This window comes from Bombus vancouverensis, chromosome 18, assembly GCF_051014615.1.
Source record: "Bombus vancouverensis nearcticus chromosome 18, iyBomVanc1_principal, whole genome shotgun sequence".
NCBI lineage: Eukaryota > Metazoa > Arthropoda > Insecta > Hymenoptera > Apidae > Bombus > Bombus vancouverensis.
In genome coordinates, this window is record NC_134928.1 from 1,428,512 (window position 1) to 1,451,477 (window position 22,966).

At 36.8% G+C, this 22,966-nt stretch overlaps 2 non-coding genes across 2 annotated transcripts; both read left to right on the forward strand.

Annotated features, from left to right (window-relative positions):
* The first annotated feature begins 9,989 nt into the window (after nt 1-9,989).
* On the forward strand, nt 9,990-10,095 carry LOC117160417 (U6atac minor spliceosomal RNA). Its single transcript, XR_004464774.1, has one exon. It is a non-coding gene; the product is annotated as a U6atac minor spliceosomal RNA (small nuclear RNA).
* Nucleotides 10,096-18,179: 8,084 nt separating this feature from the next.
* Nucleotides 18,180-18,286, forward strand: LOC117160437 (U6atac minor spliceosomal RNA). Its single transcript, XR_004464782.1, has one exon. It is a non-coding gene; the product is annotated as a U6atac minor spliceosomal RNA (small nuclear RNA).
* The last annotated feature ends 4,680 nt before the right edge of the window (nt 18,287-22,966 follow it).

A 22,966-nucleotide genomic window follows, 5' to 3' on the forward strand; every position in this document is an offset into this window, starting at 1 on the left:
AGGCTCTCCGGAGCAGTCTCGCAGCTACCCCGTGCTACCCGCCCCCCGTGGCAGAAGTGTAGCAGAACTCTCCGCACTAACGACGCCAATACTACAAAGAAAAGGAAAATAGAAACAGCTACGCAAATAAACACACACAACAGGTTCGCCGTATTGGAATCCTCAAACGACGCCATGGAAATCGTAGAACTGCCACCAAACCAACACTCACAGAGAATCCCCCCTCCCCCACCAATATTTGTGAACGACATCATTGACATACAGACAATGATCAAGTCCCTAGAGAGAGATATCAGCAAGGAGGAATATAACCTTAAGATAAGCAACAATAAAGTAAAAATACTGCCGACGAACCCAGAAGCTTACAGAAAACTCACCAAGACACTCAGGACCCTGAACGCCAACTTCCACACCTACCAACTCAAACAGGAAAGGCCTTTCCGGGTGGTCCTACGAAACATACACCACTTAGCAGACATAGACGAGCTCAAATACGAACTCTCAAAACTCGGCCACGAAGTCATCAACGTAAGTAATATAAGGCAAAGAGTCTCGAAAGACCCGTTATCCTTATTCTTCCTAGACATTAAACAAAAGCCGAACAATAAGGAAATCTACAACATCAGTCGCCTAATGAACGCGATAGTAAAGATCGAACCACCGCTCGTGAAAAAAGAAATAGTGCAATGCAAAAGGTGCCAAAGGTACGGTCATACGCAGAAATACTGCAACCACACTTTCCGCTGCGTTAAATGCGCAGGCACTCACTCCACTGACCAGTGCGCCAAATCACCGGAAACCCCAGCGAAATGCATCCACTGCCAAGGGGACCACCCTGCCAACTACAAAGACTGCCCAGCATATAAAACACTATACATGAACAGGTACCCTAAGCTCAGAGCAAAAGAGGTATCCAACCAAACACCCAGCCCACCGAAATTCACGACTACCCCAACCCCCTCAACCAACCAAACACCCAGTCCTACCAAATTCATCTCCACCTCAACCTCCTATGCCCAAGCAGTACAAGGCATCCAAAATAACCCGAACAGCCAAAGGAACCTTCCCCAAAACAGTGTCCCCAACCCACCTAACACAGACAACTCCTCAAGGCTTGAAAAGCTAATAGAGAAACAATCAGAGCAAATAAATCACTTGCTATCGCTACTAACACTCATCGTGGAAAAATTAGCACGCCCCGACTCAAAATAAAACCAAGGCGCATAGCACTCTGGAACGCCAACGGTCTAGCGCAACACAAACTTGAACTAGAACTCTTCTTAAAACACCAGCAAATCGACGTAATGCTCGTATCGGAAACCCACTTCACCGACAAGAGCTACCTGAAAATAAATGGTTACAAATTCTACCATACCCAACACCCCAGCGGAAAGGCCCACGGTGGCACCGGAATAATAATCAAAGCAAGTATTAAGCACTACGAACTTCCATCATTCCAGAAAGACTACCTCCAAGCAACAAACGTAGCAATAGAAGACTGTCATGGCTCAATCACCACCTCAGCAGTATACTGCCCTCCCAGACACTCCATCGCCAAAGAAGACTTTGATAACTTTCTGGACACCCTGGGCAATAGATTCATAGTTGGAGGAGACTATAACACCAAGCACATCCAATGGGGCAGCAGACTGGTTACAGCAAGAGGCAAAAACCTCTTAAACAGCATACTAAACAACAACTACCTCACCACATACGAACCCACATACTGGCCCACTGACACCAACAAAATACCCGACCTTCTCGACTTCTTCATAACTAAAAATATCCCATCAAGACACGTCCAGATCAACTCCTCGGCTGATCTTTCCTCTGATCATTCTCCCGTGATAGCAACAGTCAGTTCAACAATCATCGAGAATACACCTAATGGCTCCATTCACAACCAACACACCAACTGGCAGCTCTTCAGAGAAGTCTTTACACACTCAACCTCAGCCTTCACCCCACTAAAAACAAAGGAAGATATCGAAGCAGCCACGGAATACTTAAACACGAGCATAATAAACGCAATCCGCCTCTCCACACCGACAAAGCCATCCAACAGCAAACAAGAATATCCCCAATACATACTAAAAAGAATAGCAGAAAAACGTAGACTAAGAAGAGTATGGCAGACCCATAGAACACCGGAGGACAAACGCAAACTTAACAACGCAACTAGAAAGCTATCCAGAACCTTAAAGAACTATAAAAACGACTGCTTCCATAAATACCTCGCCAGCTTATCCCCCACAGCCGACGCCAACTACTCACTATGGAAGGCCTCCAGAAAACTCACACGCCCCCCACAAATAATCCCACCTATCCGCCGTCCGCAAGGTGGATGGGCGCGAAGCCCTACAGAAAAAGCCGACCTGTTTGCTAAACACTTGTCAAAAGTATTCAAACCCCATTCCCCCAAAGCCGCCGCGGACGTTACCGAATACCTGCACACCCCCTTCCAAATGTCCCCTCCTATCGAACCCTTCTCCTCTGCAGAGACTATAGAAACAATCAGTCGCCTAAACCCCAAGAAAGCAGCAGGACACGACCTAATAGGCAATAAAGCAATCAAGGAACTTCCCACAAAAGGGATAGCACTCATCACATCGATTTTTAATGCTATCCTTCGCCTGGAACACTATCCTAGGCCTGGAAAATCTCATTGATTACCCTCATCCCTAAACCCGGTAAACCGATATACGAAACCAGCTCCTATCGCCCAATCAGTATTTTACCTACCCTGTCCAAACTATTCGAGAAGATGCTCACGAACCGACTCCTTCCAATCCTAGAGAACTTGAAAACACTCCCAGATCACCAATTCGGCTTCCGAAAACATCATTCTATAGTAGAGCAAATCCACCGCTTAACTCATACGATCAGCCAAACACTCGAAAAGAAAAAATATTGCTCAGCGGTTTTCCTAGACATCCAACAGGCATTCGACAAAGTATGGCATGAAGGGCTACTATACAAGATTAAAAAGATCCTACCTCACCCCTACTACTCCATCCTAAAATCTTACCTAACCAATAGACAATTCATGGTCAAATGCCTAGACGCCACTTCCGCAACATTCCCAGTAGAAGCCGGCATACCCCAAGGTAGTGTCCTCGGACCCCTACTGTACTCCATCTACACTGCCGACCTACCCATATCAGACGATATAACAATAGTGACATTTGCAGACGACACAGCGCTATTAGCTACCCACGCAGACCCGGTAATAGCCTCATCCACTCTCCAGCGAAGTCTCGACTCCATGGAAAAGTGGTTTCACAAATGGGGCTTCAAAGTCAACGAAAAGAAATCCTCACATGTAACCTTCACGCTTCGAAAACAAACCTGCCCCCAGGTCACCATCAACGATGCAACAGTTCCTAGCAGGGACACAGTCCGATACCTGGGCATGACCCTGGACAGGAGACTAACGTGGAAGACACACATCTCAGATAAAACGAAGCAACTAAAGGACAAACTAAAAAAACTCTATTGGCTCACGGGCCGACGCTCCAAACTAAACATACAGAATAAAATTACCCTCTACAAGACCGTAATAAAACCTGTCTGGACCTACGGAATCCAACTATGGGGAACAGCAAGTAACTCCAACATTGAAATACTCCAACGCTTTCAATCGAAAACGCTAAGATCCCTAATTGACGCACCTTGGTATGTAACCAATGAAACAATACACCGCGACCTCAAGATACCCACCGTCAAAGAGGAAATAGCAAAATATAGCGACAGATATAGCAAAAGAATCAACAAACACCGAAACCCCCTAATCACTGGACTACTCGATACGACGGACCAGATTCGCAGGCTGAAGAGGCACTACCCGCTAGACCTAAACGTTAGATTCATGTAATTATCCAAATTAAGCATTTGCACTTACTTATAATACTTATAAATTATACCTATCTATAATAAGTATTAACTTATTGTAAATAAACAGCCATGTCACTGCGCCACACCAGAAAAATTACTGAAAATTCTCAACGCGAGAATTGATTGTAATTTCAACAAATAAATAAAAAAAAAAAAAAAATCAACAACCGGCAGGGGCGAGCATGGAAACTCAAGAGCAGGCATATGGACAGCAACGGCGCACGCAGCAAACAGCAGTGAGACGAATGAAATAAGTAAGATCGAAATAGTGTGGCTATTAGATAGCGGTTGTACCGATCACATAATTAATAATATAAATTATTTCGATAAATCTATCGACCTAAAAGAACCGGGAAATATATATTTAGGCGATAATAGACCGATAAAAGCGACAAAAGTTGGGAATGTTATAAGTTATTTTGAAGCATTCGGAAAACAAAATGAAATAAATATGAGGAAAGTATTTTACGCGAAAGAAATGTCCGCAAATTTGATTAGTTTAGGTAAACTAACAGACAATAAGAATACGGTTATTTTCAAAGGAAATATTGCGAAAGTAATAGATGAGGATAATAAACTTACAGCTGTAGCGTTCAAGGAGAATGGGACATATAGAATAAAAAGTATATTGAAAGGGAAGAAGCACTTAGTAAACAGCGCCGAACGTAGTGCTATGAGTAAAAAGGAAAGATGGCATAGAATGCTAGGACACGTAAATTTTAAATATTTAGAGATTTTGGGTAAAGAGCAGCTAGTGACTGGCATACCGAATGAATTTGAAAAGGAACTTTTGAAATGTAGGGTGTGTATAGAAAGCAAAATGCATAACTTACCTTTCAAAAATAATCGAACTAAGGCTAGGGAAACAATGGAAATTATTCATACGGGCGTATGTGATCCCTTTAAGACTACCGGATTCAATGGAGAAAAATATTTCATTTCATTTATCGATGATTATAGTAAAATAGCTAGGACCTATTGTATAAAATCAAAAGATGAGGTCTTTGATTCTTTCGTACAGTTCGTAAATGAAGCCGAAAATTTAACGGGCAAGAGGTTAAAAATATTAAGATGCGATAATGGTAAAGAATATTTAAATAATCGAATTTATAAATTTGCTAGGGATAAAGGTATAAGAATAAATAATTGCCCAACATACGTACATGAATTAAACGGGACAGCGGAAAGGTATAATAGAACAGTGATGGACATGGCGCGTTGCTTGTTAGCGGAAGCGAAAGTACATAAAAGGTACTGGCCGGAAATAGTTTGTACAGCAGTATACTTGAAAAATCGAATATTAGCGAATACTATAGAGAGAAAGACACCTTTTGAAATATTCTTCGGGAGAAAACCAAGTGTTAAAAATCTACATCTCTATGGAAGTAAAGTTTTTGTAAGAAGGCCAGAACAAAAAAGAGTTTCCAAATGGGACAAGAAGGCAGATATGGGAATTCTATTAGGATATAGTGAAGTAGGATACAGAGTCTTATTAGGTGGGAAAATAACAATAGCTAGACATGTAGAGGTCATAGAGACAGACACTAAATGTATCGGTTTTGAGGAAAACTCATTAGAGGCAGATAGAAATGATAGCGAAGATAACTATTCATTGCATGGTATGGATAAGGAAGAGTTAGAAGATAGGGAAGATGAAAATGATAGTAGTACTGAAAGCTCAAACACTACTAGGAGATCTACACGTATTAAGAAAACTCCAGTAAGGTATCCAGAAAAGGAAAATATTTGCGAGATTCATGCAAATTATTGTAAAGTAGATATCCCTCGTACATTTGAGGAGGCGATTTGTTGCGAAAATAATGAAGTTTGGAAACAGGCTATGGATAAGGAAATAGAATGTCTCTATAAGAATAAAACTTGGAATTTGGTAGAAAGGGTAAAAGGCAAAGAAGTATTAGATGTAAAATGGGTTTACACGAAAAAATCAGAGGACAGGTATAAGGCTAGATTAGTGGTAAGGGGATTTCAACAAAGAAACGTAGCCGATGACATATATTCTCCAGTGGCGAGTAATCAGACCTTTAAGATATTGCTATCATATTGTTGTCAAAATGGATTAATAATTGAGCAAATGGATGTAGAAACTGCCTTTTTAAATGGTGAAGTAACCTCGGAGGCATATGTAAATCAACCAAAGGGATATGCGGACGGAACGAATAGAGTTTGTAAATTATCGAAAGCGCTTTATGGGTTAAAAGAAAGTCCGAGGGACTGGTATGAGTGTTTTGATAAGTATGTGACGAGATTAGGTTTTAAGAAGAACAATATAGAGCTGTGCCTATATACTTATGGAGAGGGAGAAAATGTTGTTTATTTGTTAATATACGTAGACGATTTGTTGATTTGTAGTAAAAACAAAGGGAAGATACAAAGTGTAAAAAAATTATTAACTGATAAATTTGAAATGAAAGATTTAGGTGAAGTAAAAGAATATCTTGGAATAAATATAGAGTATGATTATTTAAAAAATGAAATGAGATTAAGCCAAAAGAAATACATAGAATCATTAGCAAACAAATATAAATTACACAATAGCAAATTGTACTGTACACCTATGGAGACCAACTTAAAAATTGAAAAAGCTGAGATAAATAGAGAGGACATTGGATACAAGAATTTAATTGGCGCATTGCTGTATATTAGTGTAAATACCAGACCCGATATAAGTTATAGTGTGAATTATCTGAGTAGATTTCAAGATTGTTGTAACGAGACACATTTTAAATATGCCTTGCGAATATTGAAATATTTGTACCGGACTAGAGATTTAGGGCTACATTATAAAAGAAATGAAAAGTGCGAAACGATAGAGTGTTATGTGGACGCTGATTGGGCAGGAGATCATATAGATAGGAAATCGACTTCTGGGTATATAATTAGATTGTATGGAAATGTAATTGGATGGAAGTCTAAAAAACAAAGGTGTGTGACAAAAGCCTCGACGTATGCAGAGTATGTAGCTCTATCGGAAGCGGTGAGCGAAGTAATGACTATCAGAGAACTAATGAAAATCTTCGATGTAAATGTAGACGATAACTCTGTAAAAATCTATGAGGATAACTCTGGAGTAATGAGTATAGCAAAATACGGAACTTTTACAAAAAATTCTAAACACATCGAAGTTCATTACCACTACGTTCACGAGTACGTAAAGGAAAATAAGATAAACATAATAAAAGTACAGAAGAAAACACTGCGGATATTTTTACGAAGGCACTGTGTAGAGAGAAATTTGAAAGGTTTAGGTCATGGATGAATGTAAAATAAGAGAAATGTAAATAAAGCGATAAATGTTAAATATTTTGTTAATTCGACAAGTATGTAAATAAAATTAAGTGTACAGTATAAATGTAAGGAGGCGTGTTAGGGAAGTGATACATTTACACTGTACATGAGAGTGTGTGTGTAAGGGTTAGAGGGCGTCAAGGTCCTAGTGGAGACAAAAGACTGTTGCCAGATGTTAGAAGAATCTAGGATAGTCGGTTGGCGACCAGCGTGCGTGCAAGACGTTCTTCAGAGAGTAATATAGATGTATAACTGTTGTGTGGGAAATATAGTCAATAATTTGTATTCCCAAATCCTGCAATTTCCTTAACAATTATATTTAGTTGGCTGTAATTTGTAAAGTAGTTTATTTCTGGTTCTGGTTGTTTGGGGTTGTCCGAGGTGTTTTCGTTTGAGAATGTGCAAACTGTTTTATTTTGCGCTATGCCTTGTTCTATTTTATTTTTGAGTTTGTTTGTTTCGGCGATGATAATGCTGTTCAGTCGTTCTCGACCCATGTGGTCGTTTTGTGTGTGTGTTTTGGAAAAGTGGGTGCCGATAATGTTTAGTTTTTCCGTTGTTTTTTAACGAGCGTAGCTGGCTACCCGGCCAAAAGCTAAATACCTAATCCTAGGCCAACAATTTAGATTCAGGAAGAATCAGAATACAGTAAAGTAAATACACAGAATGATCAGCGACGTAATTAGATCAACGGAAGGTGGAAAATACTGCACCGCGTTGCTTCTCAATGTGGAAAAAGCCTTCGCTAAAGTTTGTATGATTTTATGTATTATGTAATAAAATGAAGGATTTTAAGGAAGTTATAAACAATTCTGCTGACTAGCACATATAGAATTATTTTCTCCCACATTACGAATAGGTATTTGTATGTTAAAATTAGAAGTGTATGTGTCCTCTCTGAAAGAAATTAACGGTTCCACAAGAAAATGTCCTCGAACCCATTTTCTATTTTGTTTATTGCTAACAACGCTGAAAACGGAAATTTGTTCCTTCGCTACGTTCACATCTGAAAATAAGCTAGAAAAATTTGCGGAATGTGGGCAAATTGTAAAGTACAAATTAAATAATAAAAAAAAAAAGAAAAAGAACATCTGAAAATATCCCATGCAAACATGGAAACATTAAAATAGCAAGAAGAAACGTAAAACGCACGTATATAATATAGAACGCTAAGCGAGAGATAACAAAATGCAATTAAACTCAAACAAGTTTTCGCACATTGTCTTCATTTTTAAGGAGAAAGAATCTTCTGAGATTAAATTGTTAAATCAGGTAATCGAACAAACAACTTCGGTTAAATACCTTGTACTGCATTTGGATCATAAGTTGGACTGGAAAACATTAAACACCTAATGATAATGAGAAAATCGTTGCACTATCTTACAGCAAGAACATCTAAATTGAGCATGAGCAACAAATTACTAGTTTATAAAACCATAACAATAACTGTAGCAGCTAACTACCGACACAAAGAAGAAATCATCCTGCCAGCGGCTAGTCTCACGTATAGTTGAGGGTTGGATGATAAAATAAAATAGCTGAGTCGTAACACAACTATCAATTTTGCTTTTATTAAACTTTATTATGAATTCAGCAATCACAATGGAATATACACTGAATTAACACACATAAATCATTCCAATAACTTTATGTAAAACCTAGTTACATTTATACGTTAAGTATGCGACCGTTCTAAGGGTAGAAACTCGGTAAAAGGTGTTGCCTATTCTAAAGATGGAGACTGAGTCGTTTAATGACGATAGTGTGGATGTTGAGGAAAGCTAGGGGTGGGTGTGTCTGCGGTCACGAGATGATCTGATTCGTTAAGGACAATTTTGGTTAGGAAAGCGAGAACGATAGACATTGCTTTTGATTGGAGAATCAACGTCGTTCCGGTGCCGTTGGAAAAGCAGAGGAACAAATAAAGTTCTTCTGTTTCACAAAAGAAGGATACATACATATGTATTTTCTTGTCCTTCTAACCCATTGCCGTTGCGGTCATTTGTTGCAAATTCGATCGTTTGCATCGGACGTAAATTTTGAGGTTAAAATCTTCTGTTACAAATTATTAATTAGACCTATTTATAACTTATGCTAATCCCATACGTTATAAAATCTCTGTCAGTGCGATGGAAAACGCAAGGCTAGACATCTTGAAAATAAGCGCAATAGAAGAGGCACGAATTCTTTTAGAACAGTCTTCTCTTACTACAATAAATATAATAGCAGCAAAAATATATTATTCAGCGCTTCATAATAGACTTAATAATAATGATTTAATTAAGGGAATTATTTAATTTTACCCCTTATATTTTGAGAGGGCTATGAAAAATATACATCTCCTTCAAGAGGCTAATTAGAATACTTCCTGATATACATTGCCACATTAAGAATCAAATACTTTCCAATCGGGTAGAAAGTCGACGGGGCAGCCAGCTACGCTCGTTAATGTCCAGAACTGAAGACGACGCGTCGCGAGTTCGAATCCTCGGCATGATCGCTCTTTAGAAGGGGACGGAAAAACCAAAATTTCTCTTAAAAGTAATATACTACAGGCAAACGGCCAGTCCCTCCCTTGCGTGTCTTCTGGGTGTACTTTCTGAGAATACTTGGTTAAAGGTGCTTGGTGTTCAGCACACAGGTGTCCGACGATCAAAACTCGCACTGATACACTGTCCCGTTCGTGGAGGTTTTAGCCGGTAAGAATCCGGCACTACCTCCGCCCGCGACCGCAGGGTAGTAAGGTGTCTATGAAGATTTCCTCCACGTAAAAAAAAAAAAAATTTTTTTTGCAGTACGAAAGGAGACACGTTTAACATTCCCGTAGACAAGGATAGAACACACATATATATAGTAAGGCATTGTCGCCTTTCGGCGGGACTTATCAGATCTTTTTGGAGGAACCGCGAAGGGCATCCGCTATCCTTCCGGATAACACAGGTTATCTGTTAACCTTTTCTTGTGGCAAATGATCTTTACAACTACATCCTTTCGAGCATTGCATTTCGAACAATATATTAGACGCGAATCTAGATGTTTGATCCATTGACATCGTGTAATCAAAAACGAAATAGATAAAAAATTTGATATACAACACAGTATTACTGAGTGAATTTACACTATTAATTACCAAATTCCAGACTTGAACAACATAATCATAGGCAAAACTTGGATACATACCGGTGATTAGAAGGTGGCGCCTACTGACATTCTGGATCAACTTCAGTAAACATATTTCTTTGAATGATGAAATTAAAAGTGTTATACGAGTAGCGATAATATCGTAAACTGTTTATAATTTAATTAAACATAATGTTACTTATATGCTTGTAAAAAGTTTCTATTTGTAAATTGGTTCGTTAATTATTTTGTTTTATTTTATTTATATGATCATATATTACCGGGTTTCCGACCGGGTTTACACCCGAAGATCAGTCACTCACTCATCTTATACATACGCACCAGCGTAACTATCTTCTTTACAAGTTGTTAGAATAAACGGTGATTTATAACTTACTATACAGTGTTACATTCATTTTGTGTTACACCGAAGTTGTTGGATTGTGAAAATATATAATAACCTGTTAGTAGCAGCGTCATGATCAATTTAACTACTTTTATTATCCCAAAAGAAATAAGGGATCGAACGTTTCGCGGCGTCGACTAGCAAATCGTAACGGGAATTTACTACTCCCGTTGGCGCGCTTCTTCGAGATCGTGTCTCCCCGCGAACGTGCGAAAACACATTATAACTAATATTTTATTGATCTGCGGCATTTCAGTCAATATCACACCATAATGTTATTATTATTATTATATTATATTACTATATGGTTATTATTATATTAAAACTGTTTTGAGAATAAACGCTAAAATAGGTACACATTACACAGTTGTTCATCGAAATCGTTACAAAGTTACGTAGTATCTAAACACCCGACGCAACACTTAAAACTCGTTTGTCGGAAAATAGCGGCATTGCTGTCAATGATATTAGCATAGTCGTCTGTGCTATATGTAACAACACAAGCGTCGGGCGCGTGTTTCAGCTGGTGTTGCTATGAGAGTGGTGCAGACAGGCGATCGATGTTGTCCATACAATTCGGATTTAAGACTCAGACTGCGAATTTCAGACGCAGCCGCGTAAGGCGCGGCTGTGCGGCTACAGAAATTCCATCTTTAGACAATAGGGCCCTGTCTAGCACTCTTTCCAGGAAAAGCGTGTTCAGATTGCAAAGCACCTTACAACAAAAAAAGAAAAGTAAAGTAAGTTAAATATAAAGGGGCAAGCCATGCGTTAGGTGAGATTATTCTCAATCAAAAATGAATTTTTGATCAATATCCAAATGTGTTATGATGTATATCAATTGTATAAATAGCAAAAAAGGATTAATATATCCTTTCAAACTTTGCACGCTGCACTAAAATACAGAACACATTTACTCGCAATATATTTTAATACAGTTTCATTCGCTTGAAAAGAAACAAAAGATTTTGATTGCAATATACTTGCGTCTGCAGTTTGCTATTGCCATCTTGCCCTCGGTGTACGGCCTGATCTCTGATGTGGATTAATGTTACACGCTCGTCGGCCCTGACACAACGATTCCCTTTTCAGCAGCTTTTTCGTTGCTATTATAGTACCGGGGAGAGATTACCGACATATAGACAATGTCGACGACAAAGGGCAAATGCCGACAAGCCGAAAAGGTGGGAAACTTCAATAGGCCTAACGGCCATCAATATATTTCGGCACCGCAGCCGTTGATGTTCGGTTAGCCACCGGAGTGTCAAGAGTCAAGAGTCGTTCTTCGACAGTTGTCACATCACACTACTGCATTAAGTTCACGTTAAATAATCATTCTTCATATTATTGTAGTATCATGGACGAGAGGCCTGGGGTTGTTGTGCGGATTGCAAACAAGCGATTGCCGAGCATGTGCGTAGTGGGGCTAAGACAAACGGCAAGGGGCTGCTAGGGGACGATAAACGAATTAACAGCAGTATGAGTTGAGAAGTCAGAGAGTGCGAATTATGTTGTCGAAATAGCGTTGTTAGCGTTGTTAAGAGAGAGTTGAATTTGCGTTGACGAACATTGTTAATTAATTATCTAGTTGTTTTAATTATTATACGTTTGTTGCAATTAGTTCATACCTAATAACCATTGTTTTCTCTTTAATTGACATCTGTTTAATTCATTTATCATTAATAAACTAATCATAATTATTTACAATACTACATTATGATAAATAAATAATCATCGATTTTCTATTTAATCAATTGTAATAAATCCATCTATCAATAAATTATTACATAGGATGGATACCATTGGAAATCCCAATTTCTAACATTTCTGAATAAAGAAATTCTATAATATTCGGTTGCCAACCCAATACATTCATCCACACGTTTGCTCTCTCTATTCCGAGATAAAACCTCAACAATATGAAAAGCCAAATTAACGAAGGTAATACAGGGAACAGAGAATATTAACCAGAAGCAGAAGAGTTTCAAGAAAACATAAAACGCGGACCCAAACGAGGATGACTGAATAAAGTCACACGAGAAAAGCATGACAGGTTGCTAATGGCAAGAGAAATGCGCTTAAGAGAAGAAGACGTTTCGAAAGATTAGAAAAGCGAAATGAATAAACGAATGTTATTACTACCAAACAACTATGTGGCAGCGATAGAATCAGAGATCGTGTCTCAACACGATGAGACAGAGCACGATATGGAGATTAGTGCAGCACGAAAAAGAGATAGAAACGATAGAAAGCAAATAGATGTACAGTCAGAAACATTCGCAGGAAGGAAATATAAAGTACAAAGTACGATTACTCGCAGTAGGAAATAACTAGAAATCGGAATAAGTTACGGGGAATCATTCGCTCCTGTCAACGATTGGACATAGCAAGGGCTATGCTGGCTCTAACAGCGATTAATCGAATGAAAATCAAGCAATCCAACGTCAAATCGTCATACTTATACAGAAATACAAAGGACATAGCATATATGGAACAACCACTAGGATTTATAACCGACGGTAACAAAGTATGCGAGCTAGAAAAACGCACATATGGATTGCCTTAATCTGGATACCGTTGGATATTATATAACACACTTTGAAGGAGAATCGTGTGCATATAAATTAAGGGACAGAAACAACCGATCGTTGAAATATACGTAGCTGACTTTTTATAGCAACAAATGATAAGATAGTTGAAGAACTCGCATCAAAATTGAGATAGCACTTTGAGTTAATCGAATCGGAAAAAAATAATTCCTTAAATATAAAAGTTATAAAAAAGAAGGATGTGATATAATTACCGGAAACATCATACAAAGAACAAATTTTAAGGAAACACCGCCTAGAAAGTTGCGATCCAGTAAAATAGCCAGTAAGAAAATTAAAATGCATTTAAAACAAGATTTAGATACATATAAGGTTCGCCGAAGCCGGTATCACGTAAAGTGAAAAAAGAAATGGAAGATGAAAATAAAAAAAGAGAGAATTTATTTGCTAACATCTTGTTTACACTAATGACAGTTTACTTCCGAACTCCAGCCGTGACTTTCAAAGACTGGAGCTCTTACAACTCGGCCGCATCCCTACACAAGTGGTTATCTTACGAAGTAGGGCGGACGCCCGGGTGTTGGGTCTGGGCCCTGACCCCCTGCTGTCTGGTAGGTGTCCGTCATTAGCTCATCGGTTTTGAAGTGTACCGGTCCTGACACCGGATAAGACCGAATACCAACAGTTACTGAGACCACTGATCTACTGCATTGGCAACTAAATGATTGCTGATTTTGTCAATACCACCTAATGACAAAATCTGCAATGACTTAATTGCCAACCCAATGTATAGCTATCGGAACGAGACCTGATATTTCTTCACGGTAAGTAAACTGTCACAATATAATCGTAACTCAAAAGCAGTACATTTGACCGCTGTGAAAAAGGAATGTAGATACCTGAATCAGTAGACGCCATTTGGATGGAAAAAAAATTAAATTTGTAGAAAGAAAGAGTGAAAAAAGATTAGACAAGATCAAGCCGTGCTTTATTCGCTTTACAATTGAATATGTCTGCAGAACAGCAAGGAATATTTTAGTAATAGCATTTTACAATTAATTTGAAGATATCTAATACGAAAATTGAAATGTACCATAACGTAATAGTAAAATGATTAAGAAATATGATAAATACAGATATGTATGTATGAGTAACATTTTGTATGTAAATTAATTTTTAAGAAATGGACAGGTGCTATATTTTAACCTTTCAGTTTCGACAAAAAAGATAATTCCTTTAACAAATTTTGTACAAATTCAAATCAGAAAATAAAATATAAACGTATACAACTTTCTATTATCTTTCGAAATCATTTTAAAAACAATTACAAATAACATATGAGTTGTATGAATGAAAATAGTTACATCAGAATCATTATCCACGCTAAACCCTTATTTATTTAGTATCAATTCAAATTTTTCTCATAGAAAAGGAATGTCACGTGAAAGTATTTAATGCAGAGTTTAATTAAAAGTTTCCATGCTATTGACCATTCATTTGCGTACACGTTCGAACGTCCCTTGTGATAGGATCTTCTTATTATTTTATTTATATCGTTCTTAACAATATGAGTAAAACTAACGTAGAAAGAATTAGTTATTGGTATACTACTTGTAGCAGACTGCAGAACTAAAAAGAAGGCAAAAAATAGTGTGAAATTAAAAATTTTGGCGGGTTTAAAAAAATGTGTTTTTTAAAAAGAAGAAATAGACTTTAAGGTGCTATAACAATTATTTAAATAAACTTCTTAACGAACTTTTTTAGTTCATCGAGAAGAAAAATATATGTAGGAATGTTTATTATAAATTAACAGAGAAGACAGTATGATAAACACAATATTGTAACACTCTCACAAAATTGAATATAATATCGCACTTCATGAATTCGCTTAACACTATTTCTACGTCACAGCAACGATGAACTTCCCTCGACCACGATTAATTCAACTCTGACAGCATTACCACGCTCATTTTTCCCTTAACAAATCTTGGTAACGCTCACAACACTCCTTGACAGCATTAACATATCTTAACAACGTTTAAAACAATCAGCCACGTCTTTCGCTAACGTCACACCATCCCACATATATATAAAATAATTTAATCCTTTTTTGGTTTTTCGTTTCAGTCAAGAATTACGAGATGAATCTTTCACGCCGATTGAAAACTGCAGCCCATGAAATAGGCTTAGAAATCTATTATAATTTTTCTTTTTACTTAAAAAAATTTTTTGTATTCGTTAAATATATAGAAAACCATACCTCTAAATTCAATAACTTCGTTTCTTTCTTTCCCTTTTAACAAATATCACAAAAAGACGCTATTTTAGAACATTCTAATTCAGGACATCCCCTTAAGGAGGTTACTAAGAAAGGGATAAGACTTAGCATATTTATTATCATATTTAACGCAGTTCTTCGCCTTAAATATTATTCAAAGCTTTAGAAATTGTCACTCATTACTCTTATTCTTAAATCAAGGAAGCCAATCCATCGAGCAAATTCAAATTGATCAGTCGCTCTTCCGTCAAATTTATCCAAACTCTTTCTGAATATGCCAATCGGACGACTTCATTCCTTTTTCGAGGATTCGAAAATAACGTCAGATTATCAATTCGGTTTTCGGAAGCGACATTCAACAGAACAATATCATCGGATAGCACACAAAATCAGCCAAGACCTAGAGAAGAAAAAATTGTGCCCTGCAGCAGTGTTTCTGGGTATTAAAAAAAATATATACTTATACCTACTTCTCTGTATCATAGTTGTACTTAGTCAATAGGTTTTTCACAATAAATATTTAGGAAATGCTACTAACTTTTTTATTACATATATTTTGTCTCTCTATATTACTTTATTATTATTATCTCTATTTATTTTACTATAATTTTAGTTGGTAATTGAATTGAAAACAATTTCATATTCGATATCGCTGCTATAATTTAAGAAGTATTGTTATTTGGTCTTAGATATCGAATGAAATAAATTTCTTAATTATTACTTCCACATAATTATCGATTACTGCTGCAGAACATTTTAACTGTACACTATGTTCATAATTCTAAACTTTTCGTATTTTGCCTTTAGCATTCCTATAATATTTATGAATCAAGCGTCCTATTACTGTAATGAAATTATTGATATAACAATAAACAAACGTACTAATAACGACAGTACCTTCAGTTATGACTTAGTTATTTCAATCCGACGTGATCAACGAGATGTCCATAACAAATTTCAATGTTACCCACCTGAAACGACAAATACAATAATTAAGTTATTAATGTGACATATTGGAAAGGAGGGAATTACGAATTTTTACATATAAATTAAAATTCATTTTGTTCTGTTAGAACATACATCATTTATACGTAATTCAATAAATAAATACAAAGCAAAAAATGTTGTGGCTCTATTATTTCCTTATAAAACGAAAGAAACTTTTCGGACAATGTAATATTTATAATTCACTGTATTAATATTTATGTCATATAAACACATGGAGAGAGACTATTAACAGGTACATGGTTTGCGAAGACACGTTTAAATTTAGTTAAAATATATCGCATTAGATGATATTCTTTAATGAAAAATTTACCGCAACAAAAACTACCGATGGCAGAAATTTAAATATTTCCAAAGGTAGTTGTGCTTTGAATTAACTTCTGTCGTATAGTAAATATGAATTAATGAATTTAAAACAAATTGTCACATTATCTTTTTGAATGCAATATTGTTTTACTGTAGATAATAATAAATTATATCTTATAGTTACTGATCGATCGTTCGCGGGGAGACGCGATCGCGAGGAAGCGCGCCAACGGGAGTCGTAAATTCTCGTTACAATTAGACAATCGACGTCACGAAATGATCGATTCTCTATTTCGTTTAGGCCAATAGAGGTAGTTGAATTGATTATAACACTGAGAATAACAAGTTACAACGTATACTTTATTGCAGCAACTTTATCGACATAGAAAGTTATGCCAGGTGCGTATAGATATAAGTTAAACAGATGACTGATCTAAAGATGGAAAATCAGTCAAGAAGATGTTGACTTATCTAAGGATGACAACTAACGAAGATATGTTGACTGATCTGAGGACGATGAACCAGTGAAGTTCGGTGACGATGCTGTGACAACAGCCATACCCAAATCCACGTCATTCCACGCTACCTGACAGTGAACCGTTAGACTCTGACCTTACCTTTGCACATGGCCCAAAACTAAATTTTCCTCATTACGTAGGGCACTCAGGATCCTCTCCTTGCCTCTCAACACTCTTACTACAAGAAATATAATAGCAGCAAAAATATATTAAGAGCTTTATAATAGATTTAATAATAATGATTTAATTAAGGGAATTATTTACCTTTACCCCTTATATTTTGAGAGGGCTATGAAAAAAGTACATCTCCCTCAAGAGGCTAATTAGAACACTTCCTATGATATACATTGCCACATTAAGAATCAAATACTTTCCAATCAGCTAGAAGCTCGGCGGGGCAGGCGCTACGCTCGTTAAAGCCCTGCACTGAGACGGTGCGTCGCGAGTTCGAATCCGCGGCATACAGAGGAGCAGCCGAACACTTCCCAGAGAATGGAAGTTTCTTATTAAAAGAAACATACAGCATTTATTAAAGGAACACTACACATGCAAGCGGCCAGCCCCTCCGTTGCGTGTGGTGTTGATGGATGCACTTTCTGGGAGTACTTGGTTAAACGTGCTTGGTGTTAAGCACACAGCGCCTCGACGATCAACTCGCACAACACTAGTCCACTGTCGTCCCGCCCGTGGAGGTTTTAGCCGGTAAGAATCCGGCACTATCTTCTGCCCACCTACACTTAGGGTAGTAAGGTGTCTATGAAGATTTCCTCCACGTAAAAAAAAAAAAAAAATTTTTTTTGTAGTATGAAAGGAGAGACGTTTAACACTCTCGTATACAAGAGTGGAACATACATATAAATGGTAAGGCACTGTCGCCTTTCGGCGGCACTTACCAGATCTTTTTGGGAGGACCGCGGAGGGCTTCCGCTATCCTTCCGGATAACACAGGTACCAATAATTTTTTCTCACTGGCGAATAATCTTTACCAAAATTTTTTGTGACAAATGATCTTTACATCCTTTTGAGCATTGGATTTCGAACGATATATTAGACGCGAATCTAGATGTTTGATCCATTGACATCATGTAATCAAAAACGAAATACATAAAAAAATTTTATATGCAACTGACAAAATTTACACTACTAATTATCAAATTCCAAACTTGAACAATATAATCATAGTCAAAACTTGGATACATACTGATGGATAAAAAGTGGCGCCTACCGACATTCTGGATCAAATTCAGTAAACATATTTCTTTGAATTTTTTTGAAAGTTTCTATTTGTAAATTGGTTAGTTAATTATTTTGTTTTATTTTATTTATATTATCATATATTACTTAATTTCCTTTTATATTATTTTATGTTTTTTTATCCTATTTATTTATTTTATTTCATCAACATAATTTTCGTATGCCCTAACAGAGCATAAAATAGTCAATGCAAATATTGTAATTAAATATAAGAAATTATAATCTGTGAGTAGACTAATTTTAAAGCCATTGGATTGGATTCATTATTTATTTAAAAAAAAATTTTTTCGTATTTGTTAAATATATATAAAAGCATGCCACACAATTCAATAACTTTATTTCTTTCTTTCCATTGTAAAAAAATCACAAAAAGACGCTGTTTTAGAACGTTGTAATTCAGGGCACTCCCTTAAGGTCCAAGGGCTGTCTTCGACGAAGTACCCTAATACCAATGTGACCTAATCGCATTCTCGCGGTTACGATTTATCGTTCGATTAGCTTGAAATCAGTTGTTTTAAAGTTCAATAGTATGGGAACCGTTTGCATCTTGTTCAGTTCACAGGATTCGGTCGAATAACCTTTACAGACGACCATGGGATGGTTCCATGTGAAAAGATAGTAAGAGAATATATGATACAAATTTTTCGTCCGTGGTTTAGTTTCCAAGCAAGCGAGTCTGAAAATTTGTCAAGTATACTTGAACGTGGCTAATTATAGACTGGGTATGAACAAACAATCAGCAGGAAGTTACTTTATCTGCGAAAATGGCTTCACTTTTATGAAATTAGGATTTGGATATATTTAATTAAAAATTGTCCTAGTATACGAGTACGATAAACTTCCGAATTTATGCGTCTTTTAAAGAAATTGTATTTTTTTCATTTTTGACTTATTTTCACATGTTATATAACTTCTTGTCGATTATTTACACCCGTCCAATCCGGAATTAACAATATTTAAGTATATATATTTGATACATTTTTGAATTTGATTTTATCGAAAACGAAGATTCTATATTTTCTTCTTATGTTTTCATAAGGATTGACCTCATTTGCATATCGATGTTATTCAGCCGGGTTTACATTTCTACGAGACTGCGAATTTTTATGAAAATTCATACTTTTGTAAATGTAATCAAGAAAATTGAACTCAAGCAGAGATTTGCTTCGCCCTCTAAACATCGTAACAACTATTTTATTTCAGATATCTTATTGACAAGATGATTCTAATAAAATAATCGAAAGGGACTAAAACTCTATCCTAGCTGAAGTTAACACTAGAACTACCACACCAGTGAAATTGACTGGTTTTACAATTTTATTTTAGAATTCCTACTTCATGTTATATTTTCTTTCCGCAATGATGTAATGACTTTCGCAACGATAACTAAAAGAATAATATAATGAATTTTATTTTGTTTTTTATGTATCCAAACTCAAAATAATTTTGTATCAAGGCTACGTATACCAATAGCAGTTAAAATGACTGCTACTTGTCAAAGCGTGAAAGGGTCCTGCAATCTGTTTATCGAACTTCAATTAACCAGTTTCCTCGTTTCCTACAACTTCCCACACGTTTTTCAAATTTTTACCGCGTATCATTCGATATGATGATATCAGTTATCAGGAAAATTTCAGATCGATCGCTAGATGCTAACGCTAGAAATACCACAAGCAGTCAGAATGACTGGTTCGACGATTTTATAAATGTGTCAACTCTCGTTTAGAGATTATGGTCCCGGATGGATCAATAATACCAAAAATCTACTACATAACATGGAATTTCTTCTGTAAGAAGGTAATAAATCAATAAATATAAAACTGTTCTATTATTACGTGTTTTTTAAAGACCATTCATTTTCACTGGTTTTGGTAGAAATAGCTTCGTGTTAACTATCGATAGTTCTGGTGTTAAGGAACAATTGTAGAGAAAAATTGTGCACTGTTTTATCCATTACTCCATTTTTTTTATTGATTTGAGGTGTATGGTGTAATAGGTACTGGAGGTACACTCAAGTATGTTCAACCAATAAGGTTTATTAACGTCTATCACTCGATAACAATGAATAACACTTAACGATTAACAACAATTGACGCTTGACGACGATTAACAACAGCGGCGATTAATGGATCTCTTGAAAATAGCCGAGTCGTTTCTCTTCGCCATTCGCGCTTCGTGGTTCGGGGTAGAATGTCCTTTTTGTTCCAGATCGAACGGATTCTTCCCTTCGTTGCCCATCGATATCGATATCCCCACTAGCGTGAGTTCATTAGATCTGCCGCAGCGGCTGGCGCACGTATGCTCTTCCGAGAATTCGGCGGAAGAAATCGATGGCACATTGTGCACGTCGGTGTTGCGCTTTCACGGCGTAACGCTTTGTATCACGAAGCCGTTGAAAAGATCCGTGACACGTGCCGCCGCAATCGTTAATCGTGGTTAATCGTTATTTGTTGTTAATTGTTAAGAGTTTTATTTATTTATTCTTAGTCCATACCTTTCGGCTTTGGACGACTTTTGGTTTACATTTCTTATATAATGCCCTTACATCACTTATATATCTCTTACACTAGCTCTTCTATAATTATATACAACTGCTTATACCTATCTATTGCACCTTACTTGATCTATCTCCATGTTCTAACTTATATCTAACGCTTGTAACTAAGTGCTCTTTCCGTCTTTGGCTTTTGCTTCCTTGTTGTGCTCCCTCCCTGTCGTTCCTCCCCTCTTCTGCTGCTCTTCTCTCCTCTATTATCGCTTTCAGTTCTGCCAGTCCTTCTCCAGTCTCATTTAGCGTTTCTACCATGTTCCTTGCTCCTCCTGTTATCTCACATTCCTCTAATATGTATATAAGTCCTCCTCTCCTTTTTTGCATAATCTGCAAATCCTCTTTCTCCCTCCTCTTTCCAGTGTTCCCTTGCCCTGGTTTCGTTACTACATCTAAATCTTTCTACTATACTTCCATTTCATCTTTCCTTCTAGATATTTTGGTAGCCCTTCTTTTGCTATATTTCTGTAATATCTATTGTACTTAGATTCCCTTATCCTTTTCTCCCTCTCCTCTGTTTCTCTCTTCCCTCTTTCTTCTATGATTTGGTTTGCTGTCATCCTTTCTTGTCCATCTCCTGCCGCCACTTGTGTCCTTCCCTCTCTCGCCTCCTGTAACCTCATCTTTCTTTTCCTTGCTCTTTTCCCTTCTTGGCCCTTTCCCCACTTCCTTTCTCTCTCCTTTATACACTCCTTTACTAATTCCTTCTTCGATTCTAAGGCTTTCTCCTCATACCTTACTGCTCTTTTCAGTGCCTTTTCTCTTATTTCCTCTATCTTGCACTCCTCTCTCAAAATGTAATTCGGCGTTGTTGTGTCTAAGCCTAGAATCCATCTCACGTATCTCCTTTTTATTCTGTCTAGTCTCTCTTCTTGTTAAGAGTTTAATAAACGTTATTGTTGAAAATCAATAGTATTTCTTGTGGTCACCTTCGCCGACGATCACCTCAGATATTTTATATGTTTGTTTGCATATTACGTACAATTCGATATTTCTACAACCTCGAATGTCTTCGATCATGAAACACTTGATATTTGTATTAACGGATATTAATATTACGAATTTATATAGCAAACTGATTGTATTCGTGTGAGATTAATTTAAAATGAAGCTTCAGTTCCAATTCCTCGATGTTAGATTATTATAATATTTCTATCTGATACAGTGTTACAGCAATAGTCACTTAAGCACAGTAGAATTTTCAACCTCAAACTATTAGGGGGAGGATTAAGCAATTCATATATTGGGTTGGCAACTAAGTGATTGCGGATTTTGTCATGAGAAGGTAATTACAAAATCCGTAATATATAGCGCAAGAGCAATTTGAAGATGACGTTATAAAATGTATATGTAAAATATTATATTTTGTCCATCTAATGATTCCGTTAGAATGCGTGAAAGACTCTTTTTTGATCATATTCAATAATATAAACATCATCGTGTGGATTGCACGTTTTAAGTCATTCTTCTCCTAGTCGACGAATTGGAATTGAACACATAAATAATAAAAAAGATTTTTTAATGATATACGAAACGTGCAATTTTTATACACAATCGTTAACATACGTTCGAATGAAAAGAAAAGTTTCTTTGGAATGATAGCACGAATTAATAATCTAAAGAAAGAGTCCATTGCATTAGCATGTTGAAGATTCCGTAGAGTTCACGGTACAGATAGAATTAACTGATCCAAGAAACGTATGTGTTACGCCGCGCGACGAGTACGAGAAATTAGAACTCCGATTAACTACTCAACTGAGCAACCTACGACTAATTGCGACG